The 15,872-nt window shown below is 43.8% G+C and overlaps 1 protein-coding gene across 3 annotated transcripts in view; it reads right to left on the bottom strand.

Annotated features, from left to right (window-relative positions):
- The window catches only part of LOC143930246 (beta-microseminoprotein-like), a 131,238-nt gene extending 115,680 nt beyond the window's left edge, over nucleotides 1-15,558 (bottom strand). For 2 of the 3 annotated variants that reach the window (XM_077454390.1, XM_077454392.1), the window contains exons 1-5: nucleotides 15,412-15,558; nucleotides 8,447-8,597; nucleotides 2,840-2,990; nucleotides 1,701-1,857; nucleotides 559-715 (exon numbers count right to left, since the gene is read on the bottom strand). The gene's annotated coding sequence lies outside the window, so the exon portion shown is untranslated. Of the gene's footprint in view, nucleotides 1-558; nucleotides 716-1,700; nucleotides 1,858-2,839; nucleotides 2,991-3,895; nucleotides 4,050-8,446; nucleotides 8,598-15,411 lie in introns of those variants that run through there. The other variant, XM_077454391.1, reaches the window with a different exon arrangement.
- Between the last annotated feature and the right edge of the window lie 314 nt (nucleotides 15,559-15,872).

The following is a 15,872-nucleotide window of genomic DNA, read 5'->3' as shown; positions in this document are numbered from 1 at the left end:
TGCCCCTCGGCGCCTCTACACTGAGAACCAATCGATCAAACACTGCCGATCACTCAGCGACTTCTTTTCTGGAGTAATGCTCTGGAGTGCTCACCTGAGAGATGGTGGTTCAATCAGGATAAAGCGACTCCTTTTCGGTAGTAATGGTCTGGAGTGCTCACCTGAGAGGTGGTGGTTCAATCAGGATAAAGCGACTCCTGTTCGGAAGTAGTGGTCAAGAGTGCTCATCTGAGAGGTGGTGATTCAATCAGGATGAAGCGACTCCTTTTCGGTAGTAGTGGTGTGGAGTGCTCACCTGAGAGGTGGTGGTTCAATCAGGATAAAGCAACTCCTTTAGGGTAGTAATGGTCTGGAGTGCTCACCTGAGAGGTGGTGGCTCAATCAGGATGAAGCGACTCCTTCTCAGTAGTAATGGTCTGAAGTATATTTTTTTCTAAGCATTTTCTACTTTTAGCAGAAAATAACAAAAAATTTAGATACTGGTATGCATACCCCATGATGTTTTCAGGGCACCTGGAAAGAAGGGTGTTACACTATGGTGGGTGTTGTCCAGCATACCTGTCTTTGGGGGAGAGCGGCTCCGGTTTTCTGCCTCCTCCTGTCTCCTCCGAAGTTGTTCTGTGAGCAATTTGAGCCTCACTGCCTTCCTGATGGGATTGTCTTCCACGGGACCGACGTCATGATGGCATGGTGGTGGTGACTGATGCCGGTGTACCTGAAAAAAATACAAATGTTTAAGAGAGATAATAATAATAACAGCAGCAATATATACAATAATAATACGACAGCAAATATTTGATTAAAAAACATTTATATTAGCAGGAGACACAATCTGACAATGTCACTAGGTCAGCTCCCAATACAGTAATGTTTTCAAACAACTGAAGTCCGGTTTGAACCGATTTGCAGCTCACTGTGACATCACACACCTCATACCAGCTGCCACATTTCAGGCTTGGAAACTGAAAATTTTATAGTTAATTAAAAGATACTATGGTAATTTTAGTGACTGGGTATACTGGGCATAATTCTCAGTATCTGTTCCTATTCTGTATGCATGGACTCTCCACAGTACCACTTCTCTTGTCCTGTATGCTGGGTGTTTTTTTCAGTACCATACTTACCTAGGTGGATGTTGTATCTGCCCCTCGGCGCCTCTACACTGAGAACCAATCGATGAAACACTGCCGATCGCTCAGCGACTCCTTTTCCGGAGTAATGCTCTGGAGTGCTCACCTGAGAGATGGTGGTTCAATCAGGATAAAGCGACTCCTTTTCGGTAGTAATGGTCTGGAGTGCTCACCTGAGAGGTGGTGGTTCAATCAGGATAAAGCGACTCCTTTTCGGAAGTAGTGGTCTGGAGTGCTCACCTGAGAGGTGGTAATTCAATCATGATGAAGCGACTCCTTTTCGGTAGTAGTGGTGTGGAGTGCTCACCTAAGAGGTGGTGGTTCAATCAGGATAAAGCAACTCCTTTAGGGTAGTAATGGTCTGGAGTGCTCACCTGAGAGGTGGTGGCTCAATCAGGATGAAGCGACTCCTTCTCAGTAGTAATGGTCTGAAGTATATTTTTTTCTAAGCATTTTCTACTTTTAGCAGAAAATAACAAAAAATATAGATACTGGTATGCATACCCCATGATGTTTTCAGGGCACCTGGAAAGAAGGGTGTTACACTATGGTGGGTCTTGTTCAGCATACCTGTCTTCGGGGGAGAGCGGCTCCGGTTTTCTGCCTCCTCCTGTCTCCTCCGAAGTTGTTCTGTGAGCAATTTGAGCCTCACCGCCTTCCTGACGGGATTGTCTTCCACGGGACCGACGTCATGATGGCATGGTGGTGGTGACTGATGCCGGTGTACCTGAAAAAAATAAAAATGTTTAATAGAGATAATAATAATAGCAATATATACAATAATAGTACGATAGCAAAATATTTTAATAAAAAACACTGATAATCGCAGGAGACACAGTCTGACAATGTGATTCGATCAGCTCCCAATACAGTAATGTTTTCAAACAACTGAAGTCCGTTTTGAACCGATTTGCAGCTCACTGTGACATCACACACCTCATACCAGCCGCCATATTTCTGGCTTGGAAACTGATAGATTTTATATTTAATTAAACAATACTATGGTCATTTTAGTGACTGGGTATACTGAGCATAATTCTCAGTATCTGTTCCTATTCTGTATGCATGGACTCTCCACAGTACCACTTCTCTTGTCCTGTACGCTGGGTGTTTTTTTCAGTACCATACTTACCTAGGTGGATGTTGTATCGGCCCCTCGGCGCCTCTACACTGAGAACCAACCAATCAAACACTGCCGATCGCTCAGTGACTCCTTTTCTGGAGTAATGCTCTGGAGTGCTCACCTGAGAGATGGTGGTTCAATCAGGATAAAGCGACTCCTTTTCGGTAGTAATGGTCTGGAGTGCTCACCTGAGAGGTGGTGGTTCAATCAGGATAAAGCGACTCCTTTTCGGAAGTAGTGGTCTGGAGTGCTCACCTGAGAGGTGGTGATTCAATCAGGATGAATCGACTCCTTTTTCGGTAGTAGTGGTCTGGAGTGCTCACCTGAGAGGTGGTGGTTCAATCAGGATAAAGCAACTCCTTTAGGGTAGTAATGGTATTGAGCGCTCAACTGAGAGGTGGTGGCTCAATCAGGATGAAGCGACTCCTTTTCAGTAGTAATGGTCTGAAGTATATTTTTTTCTAAGCATTTTCTACTTTTAGCAGAAAATAACAAAAAATATAGATACTGGTATGCATACCCCATGATGTTTTCAGGGCACCTGGAAAGAAGGGTGTTACACTATGGTGGGTGTTGTCCAGCATACCTGTCTTCGGGGGAGAGCGGCTTTCTGCCTCCTCCTGTCTCCTCCGAAGTTGTTCTGTGAGCAATTTGAGCCTCACCGCCTTCCTGACGGGATTGTTTTCCACGGGACCGATGTCATGATGGCATGGTGGTGGTGACTGATGCCGGTGTACCTTAAAAAAATAAAAATATTTAATAGAGATAATAATAATAGCAATATATACAATAATAGTACGATAGCAAAATATTTGAATAAAAAACGTGATAATCACAGGAGACACAATCTGACAATGTCACTCGGTCAGCTCCCAATACAGTAATGTTTTCAAACAACTGAAGTCCGGTTTGAACCGATTTGCAGCTCACTGTGACATCACACACCTCATACCAGCTGCCACATTTCAGGCTTGGAAACTGATAGATTTTATATTTAATTAAACGATACTATGGTCATTTTAGTGACTGGGTATACTGGGCATAATTCTCAGTATCTGTTCTTATTCTGTATGCATTGACTCTCCACAGTACCACTTCTCTTGACCTGTATGCTGGGTGTTTTTTTCAGTACCATACTTACCTAAGTGTATGTTGTATCTGCCCCTCTACACTGAGAACCAATCGATCAAACACTGCCGATCACTCAGCGACTCCTTTTCTGGAGTAATGCTCTGGAGTGCTCACCTGAGAGATGGTGGTTCAATCAGGATAAAGCGACTCCTTTTCGGTAGTAATGGTCTGGAGTGCTCACCTGAGAGGTGGTGGTCCAATCAGGATGAAGTGACTCCTTTTCGGTAGTAGTGGTCTGGAGTGCTCACCTGAGAGGTGGTGGTTCAATCAGGATAAAGCAACTCCTTTAGGGTAGTAATGGTCTGGAGCGCTCACCTGAGAGGTGGTGGCTCAATCAGGATGAAGCGACTCCTTTTCACTAGTAATGGTCTGAAGTATATTTTTTTCTAAGCATTTTCTACTTTTAGCAGAAAATAACAAAAAATATAGATACTGGTATGCATACCCCATGATGTTTTCAGGGCATCTGGAAAGAAGGGTGTTACACTATGGTGGGTGTTGTCCAGCATACCTGTCTTCGGGGGAGAGCGGCTCCGGTTTTCTGCCTCCTCCTGTCTCCTCCGAAGTTGTTCTGTGAGCAATTTGAGCCTCACCGCCTTCCTGACGGGATTGTCTTCCACGGGACCGATGTCATGATGGCATGGTGGTGGTGACTGATGCCGGTGTACCTGAAAAAAATAAAAATGTTTAATAGAGATAATAATAATAGCAATATATACAATAATAGTACGATAGCAAAATATTTTAATAAAAAACACTGATAATCGCAGGAGACACAGTCTGACAATGTGATTCGGTCAGCTCCCAATACAGTAATGTTTTCAAACAACTGAAGTCCGGTTTGAACCGATTTGCAGCTCACTGTGACATCACACACCTCATACCAGCCGCCACATTTCAGGCTTGGAAACTGATAGATTTTATATTTAATTAAACGATACTATGGTCATTTTAGTGACTGGGTATACTGGGCATAATTCTCAGTATCTGTTCTTATTCTGTATGCATGGACTCTCCACAGTACCACTTCTCTTGACCTATATGCTGGGTGTTTTTTTCAGTACCATACTTACCTAGGTGGATGTTGTATCTGCCCCTCGGCGCCTCTACACTGAGAACCAATCGATCAAACACTGCCGATCACTCAGCGACTTCTTTTCTGGAGTAATGCTCTGGAGTGCTCACCTGAGAGATGGTGGTTCAATCAGGATAAAGCGACTCCTTTTCGGTAGTAATGGTCTGGAGTGCTCCCCTGAGAGGTGGTGGTTCAATCAGGATAAAGCGACTCCTGTTCGGAAGTAGTGGTCAAGAGTGCTCATCTGAGAGGTGGTGATTCAATCAGGATGAAGCGACTCCTTTTCGGTAGTAGTGGTGTGGAGTGCTCACCTGAGAGGTGGTGGTTCAATCAGGATAAAGCAACTCCTTTAGGGTAGTAATGGTCTGGAGTGCTCACCTGAGAGGTGGTGGCTCAATCAGGATGAAGCGACTCCTTCTCAGTAGTAATGGTCTGAAGTATATTTTTTTCTAAGCATTTTCTACTTTTAGCAGAAAATAACAAAAAATGTAGATACTGGTATGCATACCCCACAATGTTTTCAGGGCACCTGGAAAGAAGGGTGTTACACTATGGTGGGTGTTGTCCAGCATACCTGTCTTTGGGGGAGAGCGGCTCCAGTTTTCTGCCTCCTCCTGTCTCCTCCGAAGTTGTTCTGTGAGCAATTTGAGCCTCACCGCCTTCCTGACGGGATTGTCTTCCACGGGACCGACGTCATGATGGCATGGTGGTGGTGACTGATGCCGGTGTACCTGAAAAAAATAAAAATATTTAATAGAGATAATAATAATAGCAATATATACAATAATAGTACGATAGCAAAATATTTTAATAAAAAACACTGATAATCGCAGGAGACACAGTCTGACAATGTAATTCGGTCAGCTCCCAATACAGTAATGTTTTCAAACAACTGAAGTCCGGTTTGAACTGATTTGCAGCTCACTGTGACATCACACACCTCATACCAGCTGCCACATTTCAGGCTTGGAAACTGAAGATTTTATATCTAATTAAAAGATACTATGGTCATTTTTAGTGACTGGGTATACTGGGCATAATTCTCAGTGTCTGTTCCTATTCTGTATGCATGGACTCTCCACAGTACCACTTCTCTTGTCCTGTATGCTGGGTGTTTTTTTCAGTACCATACTTACCTAGGTGGATGTTGTATCTGCCCCTCGGCGCCTCTACACTGAGAACCAATCGATGAAACACTGCCGATCGCTCAGCGACTCCTTTTCCGGAGTAATGCTCTGGAGTGCTCACCTGAGAGATGGTGGTTCAATCAGGATAAAGCGACTCCTTTTCGGTAGTAATGGTCTGGAGTGCTCATCTGAGAGGTGGTGGTTCAATCAGGATAAAGCGACTCCTTTTCAGAAGTAGTGGTCTGGAGTGCTCACCTGAGAGGTGGTAATTCAATCGTGATGAAGCAACTCCTTTTCGGTAGTAGTGGTGTGGAGTGCTCACCTAAGAGGTGGTGGTTCAATCAGGATAAAGCAACTCCTTTAGGGTAGTAATGATCTGGAGTGCTCACCTGAGAGGTGGTGGCTCAATCAGGATGAAGCGACTCCTTCTCAGTAGTAATGGTCTGAAGTATATTTTTTTCTAAGCATTTTCTACTTTTAGCAGAAAATAACAAAAAATATAGATACTGGTATGCATACCCCATGATGTTTTCAGGGCACCTGGAAAGAAGGGTGTTACACTATGGTGGGTGTTGTTCAGCATACCTGTCTTCGGGGGAGAGCGGCTCCGGTTTTCTGCCTCCTCCTGTCTCCTCCGAAGTTGTTCTGTGAGCAATTTGAGCCTCACCGCCTTCCTGACGGGATTGTCTTCCACGGGACCGACGTCATGATGGCATGGTGGTGGTGACTGATGCCGGTGTACCTGAAAAAAATAAAAATGTTTAATAGAGATAATAATAATAGCAATATATACAATAATAATACAATAGCAAAAATGTTTAATAAAAAACACTGATAATCGCAGGAGACACAGTCTGACAATGTGATTCGGTCAGCTCCCAATACAATAATGTTTTCAAACAACTGAATCCGTTTGAACCGATTTGCAGCTCACTGTGACATCAGACACCTCATACCAGCTGCCACATTTCAGGCTTGGAAACTGATAGATTTTATATTTAATTAAACGATACTATGGTCATTTTAGTGACTGGGTATACTGGGCATAATTCTCAGTATCTGTTCTTATTCTGTATGCATGGACTCTCCACAGTACCACTTCTCTTGACCTATATGCTGGGTGTTTTTTTCAGTACCATACTTACCTAGGTGGATGTTGTATCTGCCCCTGGGCACCTCGACACTGAGAACCAATTGATCAAACATTGCCGATCGCTCAGCGACTCCTTTTCTGGAGTAATGCTCTGGAGTGCTCACCTGAGAGATGGTGGTTCAATCAGGATAAAGCGACTCCTTTTCGGTAGTAATGGTCTGGAGTGCTCACCTGAGAGGTGGTGGTTCAATCAGGATAAAGCGACTCCTTTTTGGAAGTAGTGGTCTGAAGTGCTCACCTGAGAGGTGGTGATTCAATCAGGATGAAGCGACTCCATTTCGGTAGTAGTGGTGTGGAGTGCTCACCTAAGAGGTGGTGGTTCAATCAGGATAAAGCAACTCCTTTAGGGTAGTAATGGTCTGGAGTGCTCACCTGAGAGGTGGTGGCTCAATCAGGATGAAGCGACTCCTTCTCAGTAGTAATGGTCTGAAGTATATTTTTTTCTAAGCATTTTCTACTTTTAGCAGAAAATAACAAAAAATTTAGATACTGGTATGCATACCCCATGATGTTTTCAGGGCACCTGGAAAGAAGGGTGTTACACTATGGTGGGTGTTGTCCGGCATACCTGTCTTTGGGGGAGAGCGGCTCCGGTTTTCTGCCTCCTCCTGTCTCCTCCGAAGTTGTTCTGTGAGCAATTTGAGCCTCACCGCCTTCCTGACGGGATTGTCTTCCACGGGACCGACGTCATGATGGCATGGTGGTGGTGACTGATCCCGGTGTACCTGAAAAAAATAAAAATGTTTAATAGAGATAATAATAATAGCAATATATACAATAATAATACGATAGCAAAAATTTTTAATAAAAAACACTGATAATCGCAGGAGACACAGTCTGACAATGTGATTCGATCAGCTCCCAATACAGTAATGTTTTCAAACAACTGAAGTCCGTTTTGAACCGATTTGCAGCTCACTGTGACATCACACACCTCATACCAGCCGCCATATTTCTGGCTTGGAAACTGATAGATTTTATATTTAATTAAACAATACTATGGTCATTTTAGTGACTGGGTATACTGAGCATAATTCTCAGTATCTGTTCCTATTCTGTATGCATGGACTCTCCACAGTACCACTTCTCTTGTCCTGTACGCTGGGTGTTTTTTTCAGTACCATACTTACCTAGGTGGATGTTGTATCGGCCCCTCGGCGCCTCTACACTGAGAACCAACCAATCAAACACTGCCGATCGCTCAGTGACTCCTTTTCTGGAGTAATGCTCTGGAGTGCTCACCTGAGGGATGGTGGTTCAATCAGGATAAAGCGACTCCTTTTCGGTAGTAATGGTCTGGAGTGCTCACCTGAGAGGTGGTGGTTCAATCAGGATAAAGCGACTCCTTTTCGGAAGTAGTGGTCTGGAGTGCTCACCTGAGAGGTGGTGATTCAATCAGGATGAATCGACTCCTTTTTCGGTAGTAGTGGTCTGGAGTGCTCACCTGAGAGGTGGTGGTTCAATCAGGATAAAGCAACTCCTTTAGGGTAGTAATGGTATTGAGCGCTCAACTGAGAGGTGGTGGCTCAATCAGGATGAAGCGACTCCTTTTCAGTAGTAATGGTCTGAAGTATATTTTTTTCTAAGCATTTTCTACTTTTAGCAGAAAATAACAAAAAATATAGATACTGGTATGCATACCCCATGATGTTTTCAGGGCACCTGGAAAGAAGGGTGTTACACTATGGTGGGTGTTGTCCAGCATACCTGTCTTCGGGGGAGAGCGGCTTTCTGCCTCCTCCTGTCTCCTCCGAAGTTGTTCTGTGAGCAATTTGAGCCTCACCGCCTTCCTGACGGGATTGTTTTCCACGGGACCGATGTCATGATGGCATGGTGGTGGTGACTGATGCCGGTGTACCTTAAAAAAATAAAAATATTTAATAGAGATAATAATAATAGCAATATATACAATAATAGTACGATAGCAAAATATTTGAATAAAAAACGTGATAATCACAGGAGACACAATCTGACAATGTCACTCGGTCAGCTCCCAATACAGTAATGTTTTCAAACAACTGAAGTCCGGTTTGAACCGATTTGCAGCTCACTGTGACATCACACACCTCATACCAGCTGCCACATTTCAGGCTTGGAAACTGATAGATTTTATATTTAATTAAACGATACTATGGTCATTTTAGTGACTGGGTATACTGGGCATAATTCTCAGTATCTGTTCTTATTCTGTATGCATTGACTCTCCACAGTACCACTTCTCTTGACCTGTATGCTGGGTGTTTTTTTCAGTACCATACTTACCTAAGTGTATGTTGTATCTGCCCCTCTACACTGAGAACCAATCGATCAAACACTGCCGATCACTCAGCGACTCCTTTTCTGGAGTAATGCTCTGGAGTGCTCACCTGAGAGATGGTGGTTCAATCAGGATAAAGCGACTCCTTTTCGGTAGTAATGGTCTGGAGTGCTCACCTGAGAGGTGGTGGTCCAATCAGGATGAAGCGACTCCTTTTCGGTAGTAGTGGTCTGGAGTGCTCACCTGAGAGGTGGTGGTTCAATCAGGATAAAGCAACTCCTTTAGGGTAGTAATGGTCTGGAGCGCTCACCTGAGAGGTGGTGGCTCAATCAGGATGAAGCGACTCCTTTTCACTAGTAATGGTCTGAAGTATATTTTTTTCTAAGCATTTTCTACTTTTAGCAGAAAATAACAAAAAATATAGATACTGGTATGCATACCCCATGATGTTTTCAGGGCATCTGGAAAGAAGGGTGTTACACTATGGTGGGTGTTGTCCAGCATACCTGTCTTCGGGGGAGAGCGGCTCCGGTTTTCTGCCTCCTCCTGTCTCCTCCGAAGTTGTTCTGTGAGCAATTTGAGCCTCACCGCCTTCCTGACGGGATTGTCTTCCACGGGACCGATGTCATGATGGCATGGTGGTGGTGACTGATGCCGGTGTACCTGAAAAAAATAAAAATGTTTAATAGAGATAATAATAATAGCAATATATACAATAATAGTACGATAGCAAAATATTTTAATAAAAAACACTGATAATCGCAGGAGACACAGTCTGACAATGTGATTCGGTCAGCTCCCAATACAGTAATGTTTTCAAACAACTGAAGTCCGGTTTGAACCGATTTGCAGCTCACTGTGACATCACACACCTCATACCAGCCGCCACATTTCAGGCTTGGAAACTGATAGATTTTATATTTAATTAAACGATACTATGGTCATTTTAGTGACTGGGTATACTGGGCATAATTCTCAGTATCTGTTCTTATTCTGTATGCATGGACTCTCCACAGTACCACTTCTCTTGACCTATATGCTGGGTGTTTTTTTCAGTACCATACTTACCTAGGTGGATGTTGTATCTGCCCCTCGGCGCCTCTACACTGAGAACCAATCGATCAAACACTGCCGATCACTCAGCGACTTCTTTTCTGGAGTAATGCTCTGGAGTGCTCACCTGAGAGATGGTGGTTCAATCAGGATAAAGCGACTCCTTTTCGGTAGTAATGGTCTGGAGTGCTCCCCTGAGAGGTGGTGGTTCAATCAGGATAAAGCGACTCCTGTTCGGAAGTAGTGGTCAAGAGTGCTCATCTGAGAGGTGGTGATTCAATCAGGATGAAGCGACTCCTTTTCGGTAGTAGTGGTCTGGAGTGCTCACCTGAGAGGTGGTGGTTCAATCAGGATAAAGCAACTCCTTTAGGGTAGTAATGGTCTGGAGTGCTCACCTGAGAGGTGGTGGCTCAATCAGGATGAAGCGACTCCTTCTCAGTAGTAATGGTCTGAAGTATATTTTTTTCTAAGCATTTTCTACTTTTAGCAGAAAATAACAAAAAATGTAGATACTGGTATGCATACCCCACAATGTTTTCAGGGCACCTGGAAAGAAGGGTGTTACACTATGGTGGGTGTTGTCCAGCATACCTGTCTTTGGGGGAGAGCGGCTCCGGTTTTCTGCCTCCTCCTGTCTCCTCCGAAGTTGTTCTGTGAGCAATTTGAGCCTCACCGCCTTCCTGACGGGATTGTCTTCCACGGGACCGACGTCATGATGGCATGGTGGTGGTGACTGATGCCGGTGTACCTGAAAAAAATAAAAATATTTAATAGAGATAATAATAATAGCAATATATACAATAATAGTACGATAGCAAAATATTTTAATAAAAAACACTGATAATCGCAGGAGACACAGTCTGACAATGTAATTCGGTCAGCTCCCAATACAGTAATGTTTTCAAACAACTGAAGTCCGGTTTGAACTGATTTGCAGCTCACTGTGACATCACACACCTCATACCAGCTGCCACATTTCAGGCTTGGAAACTGAAGATTTTATATCTAATTAAAAGATACTATGGTCATTTTTAGTGACTGGGTATACTGGGCATAATTCTCAGTGTCTGTTCCTATTCTGTATGCATGGACTCTCCACAGTACCACTTCTCTTGTCCTGTATGCTGGGTGTTTTTTTCAGTACCATACTTACCTAGGTGGATGTTGTATCTGCCCCTCGGCGCCTCTACACTGAGAACCAATCGATGAAACACTGCCGATCGCTCAGCGACTCCTTTTCCGGAGTAATGCTCTGGAGTGCTCACCTGAGAGATGGTGGTTCAATCAGGATAAAGCGACTCCTTTTCGGTAGTAATGGTCTGGAGTGCTCATCTGAGAGGTGGTGGTTCAATCAGGATAAAGCGACTCCTTTTCAGAAGTAGTGGTCTGGAGTGCTCACCTGGGAGGTGGTAATTCAATCGTGATGAAGCAACTCCTTTTCGGTAGTAGTGGTGTGGAGTGCTCACCTAAGAGGTGGTGGTTCAATCAGGATAAAGCAACTCCTTTAGGGTAGTAATGATCTGGAGTGCTCACCTGAGAGGTGGTGGCTCAATCAGGATGAAGCGACTCCTTCTCAGTAGTAATGGTCTGAAGTATATTTTTTTCTAAGCATTTTCTACTTTTAGCAGAAAATAACAAAAAATATAGATACTGGTATGCATACCCCATGATGTTTTCAGGGCACCTGGAAAGAAGGGTGTTACACTATGGTGGGTGTTGTTCAGCATACCTGTCTTCGGGGGAGAGCGGCTCCGGTTTTCTGCCTCCTCCTGTCTCCTCCGAAGTTGTTCTGTGAGCAATTTGAGCCTCACCGCCTTCCTGACGGGATTGTCTTCCACGGGACCGACGTCATGATGGCATGGTGGTGGTGACTGATGCCGGTGTACCTGAAAAAAATAAAAATGTTTAATAGAGATAATAATAATAGCAATATATACAATAATAATACAATAGCAAAAATGTTTAATAAAAAACACTGATAATCGCAGGAGACACAGTCTGACAATGTGATTCGGTCAGCTCCCAATACAATAATGTTTTCAAACAACTGAATCCGTTTGAACCGATTTGCAGCTCACTGTGACATCAGACACCTCATACCAGCTGCCACATTTCAGGCTTGGAAACTGATAGATTTTATATTTAATTAAACGATACTATGGTCATTTTAGTGACTGGGTATACTGGGCATAATTCTCAGTATCTGTTCTTATTCTGTATGCATGGACTCTCCACAGTACCACTTCTCTTGACCTATATGCTGGGTGTTTTTTTCAGTACCATACTTACCTAGGTGGATGTTGTATCTGCCCCTGGGCACCTCGACACTGAGAACCAATTGATCAAACATTGCCGATCGCTCAGCGACTCCTTTTCTGGAGTAATGCTCTGGAGTGCTCACCTGAGAGATGGTGGTTCAATCAGGGTAAAGCGACTCCTTTTCGGTAGTAATGGTCTGGAGTGCTCACCTGAGAGGTGGTGGTTCAATCAGGATAAAGCGACTCCTTTTTGGAAGTAGTGGTCTGAAGTGCTCACCTGAGAGGTGGTGATTCAATCAGGATGAAGCGACTCCATTTCGGTAGTAGTGGTGTGGAGTGCTCACCTAAGAGGTGGTGGTTCAATCAGGATAAAGCAACTCCTTTAGGGTAGTAATGGTCTGGAGTGCTCACCTGAGAGGTGGTGGCTCAATCAGGATGAAGCGACTCCTTCTCAGTAGTAATGGTCTGAAGTATATTTTTTTCTAAGCATTTTCTACTTTTAGCAGAAAATAACAAAAAATTTAGATACTGGTATGCATACCCCATGATGTTTTCAGGGCACCTGGAAAGAAGGGTGTTACACTATGGTGGGTGTTGTCCGGCATACCTGTCTTTGGGGGAGAGCGGCTCCGGTTTTCTGCCTCCTCCTGTCTCCTCCGAAGTTGTTCTGTGAGCAATTTGAGCCTCACCGCCTTCCTGACGGGATTGTCTTCCACGGGACCGACGTCATGATGGCATGGTGGTGGTGACTGATCCCGGTGTACCTGAAAAAAATAAAAATGTTTAATAGAGATAATAATAATAGCAATATATACAATAATAATACGATAGCAAAAATTTTTAATAAAAAACACTGATAATCGCAGGAGACACAGTCTGACAATGTGATTCGGTCAGCTCCCAATACAATAATGTTTTCAAACAACTGAATCCGTTTGAACCGATTTGCAGCTCACTGTGACATCAGACACCTCATACTAGCTGCCACATTTCAGGCTTTGAAATTGATAGATTTTATATTTAATTAAACGATACTTTGGTCATTTTAGTGACTGGATATACTGAGCACAATTCTCAGTATCTGTTCCTATTCTGTATGCATGGACTCTCCACAGTACCACTTCTCTTGTCCTGTACGCTGGGTGTTTTTTTCAGTACCATACTTACCTAGGTGGATGTTGTATCTGCCCCTCGGCACCTCTACACTGAGAACCAACCGATCAAACACTGCCGATCGCTCAGCGACTTCTTTTCTGGAGTAATGCTTTGGAGTGCTAACCTGAGGGATGGTGGTTCAATCAGGATAAAGCGACTCCTTTTCGGTAGTAATGGTCTGGAGTGCTCACCTGAGAGGTGGTGGTTCAATCAGGATAAAGCGACTCCTTTTCAGAAGTAGTGGTCAAGAGTGCTCATCTGAGAGGTGGTGATTCAATCAGGATGAAGCGACTCCTTTAGGGTAGTAATGGTCTGGAGCGCTCACCTGAGAGGTGGTGGCTCAATCAGGATGAAGCGACTCCTTTTCAGTAGTAATGGTCTGAAGTATATTTTTTTCTAAGCATTTTCTACTTTTAGCAGAAAATAACAAAAAATATAGATACTGGTATGGATACCCCATGATGTTTTCAGGGCACCTGGAAAGAAGGGTGTTACACTATGGTGGGTGTTGTCCAGCATACCTGTCTTCGGGGGAGAGCGGCTCCGGTTTTCTGCCTCCTCCTGTCTCCTCCGAAGTTGTTCTGTGAGCAATTTGAGCCTCACCGCCTTCCTGACGGGATTGTCTTCCACGGGACCGACGTCATGATGGCATGGTGGTGGTGACTGATGCCGGTGTACCTGAAAAAAATAAAAATGTTTAATAGAGATAATAATAATAGCAATATATACAATAATAGTACGATAGCAAAATATTTTAATAAAAAACACTGATAATCGCAGGAGACAGTCTGACAATGTGATTCGATCAGCTCCCAATACAGTAATGTTTTCAAACAACTGAAGTCCGTTTTGAACCGATTTGCAGCTCACTGTGACATCACACACCTCATACCAGCCGCCACATTTCTGGCTTGGAAACTGATAGATTTTATATTTAATTAAACAATACTATGGTCATTTTAGTGACTGGGTATACTGAGCATAATTCTCAGTATCTGTTCCTATTCTGTATGCATGGACTCTCCACAGTACCACTTCTCTTGTCCTGTACGCTGGGTGTTTTTTTCAGTACCATACTTACCTAGGTGGATGTTGTATCGGCCCCTCTGCGCCTCTACACTGAGAACCAACCAATCAAACACTGCCGATCGCTCAGCGACTCCTTTTCTGGAGTAATGCTCTGGAGTGCTCACCTGAGAGATGGTGGTTCAATCAGGATAAAGCGACTCCTTTTCGGTAGTAATGGTCTGGAGTTCTCACCTGAGAGGTGTTGATTCAATCAGGATGAATCATAGTTTCATAGTTAGTAAGGTTGAATAAAGACACCAGTCCATCCAGTTCAACCTGAGTGAGTGTCTACCCCTATCCCTGTACATTGCACACTCACATTGGTCCCTACCCTCAAGGAGCCCACAATCTAAGGTTCATATTCATATACTAGGGCCAATTTTGGACAGAAGCCAATTAACCTACCTGCATGTTTTTGGAGTGTGGGAGGAAACTGGAGTACCCAGAGGAAACCCACGCAGGCACAGGAAGAACATGCAAACTCCAGGCAGGTAGTGTTGTGGTTGGGATTTGAACCAGCGACCCTTCTTACTGCTAGGTGAGAGTGCTAACCACTACACCACTGTGCCGCCCTACGAATCGACTCCTTTTCGGTAGTAGTGGTCTGGAGTGCTCACCTGAGAGGTGGTGGTTCAATCAGGATAAAGCAACTCCTTTAGGGTAGTAATGGTATTGAGCGCTCACCTGAGAGGTGGTGGCTCAATCAGGATGAAGCGACTCCTTTTCAGTAGTAATGGTCTGAAGTATATTTTTTTCTAAGCATTTTCTACTTTTAGCAGAAAATAACAAAAAATATAGATACTGGTATGCATAACACCAAGATGTTTTCAGGGCACCTGGAAAGAAGGGTGTTACACTATGGTGGGTGTTGTCCAGCATACCTGTCTTCGGGGGAGAGCGGCTTTCTGCCTCCTCCTGTCTCCTCCGAAGTTGTTCTGTGAGCAATTTGAGCCTCACCGCCTTCCTGACGGGATTGTTTTCCACGGGACCGATGTCATGATGGCATGGTGGTGGTGACTGATGCCGGTGTACCTTAAAAAAATAAAAATGTTTAATAGAGATAATAATAATAGCAATATATACAATAATAGTACGATAGCAAAATATTTGAATAAAAAACGTGATAATCACAGGAGACACAATCTGACAATGTCACTCGGTCAGCTCCCAATACAGTAATGTTTTCAAACAACTGAAGTCCGGTTTGAACCGATTTGCAGCTCACTGTGACATCACACACCTCATACCAGCTGCCACATTTCAGGCTTGGAAACTGATAGATTTTATATTTAATTAAACGATACTATGGTCATTTTAGTGACTGGGTATACTGGGCATAATT

Source organism: Lithobates pipiens, unplaced genomic scaffold, assembly GCF_037356315.1.
Source record: "Lithobates pipiens isolate NorthernLeopardFrog02 unplaced genomic scaffold, aLitPip1_a1.2 Scaffold_25, whole genome shotgun sequence".
In the NCBI taxonomy this organism is placed as follows: Eukaryota; Metazoa; Chordata; class Amphibia; order Anura; family Ranidae; genus Lithobates; species Lithobates pipiens.
The sequence above is the reverse complement of the archived record's forward strand: the minus strand, read 5'-3'. Positions and strand labels throughout refer to the sequence as shown.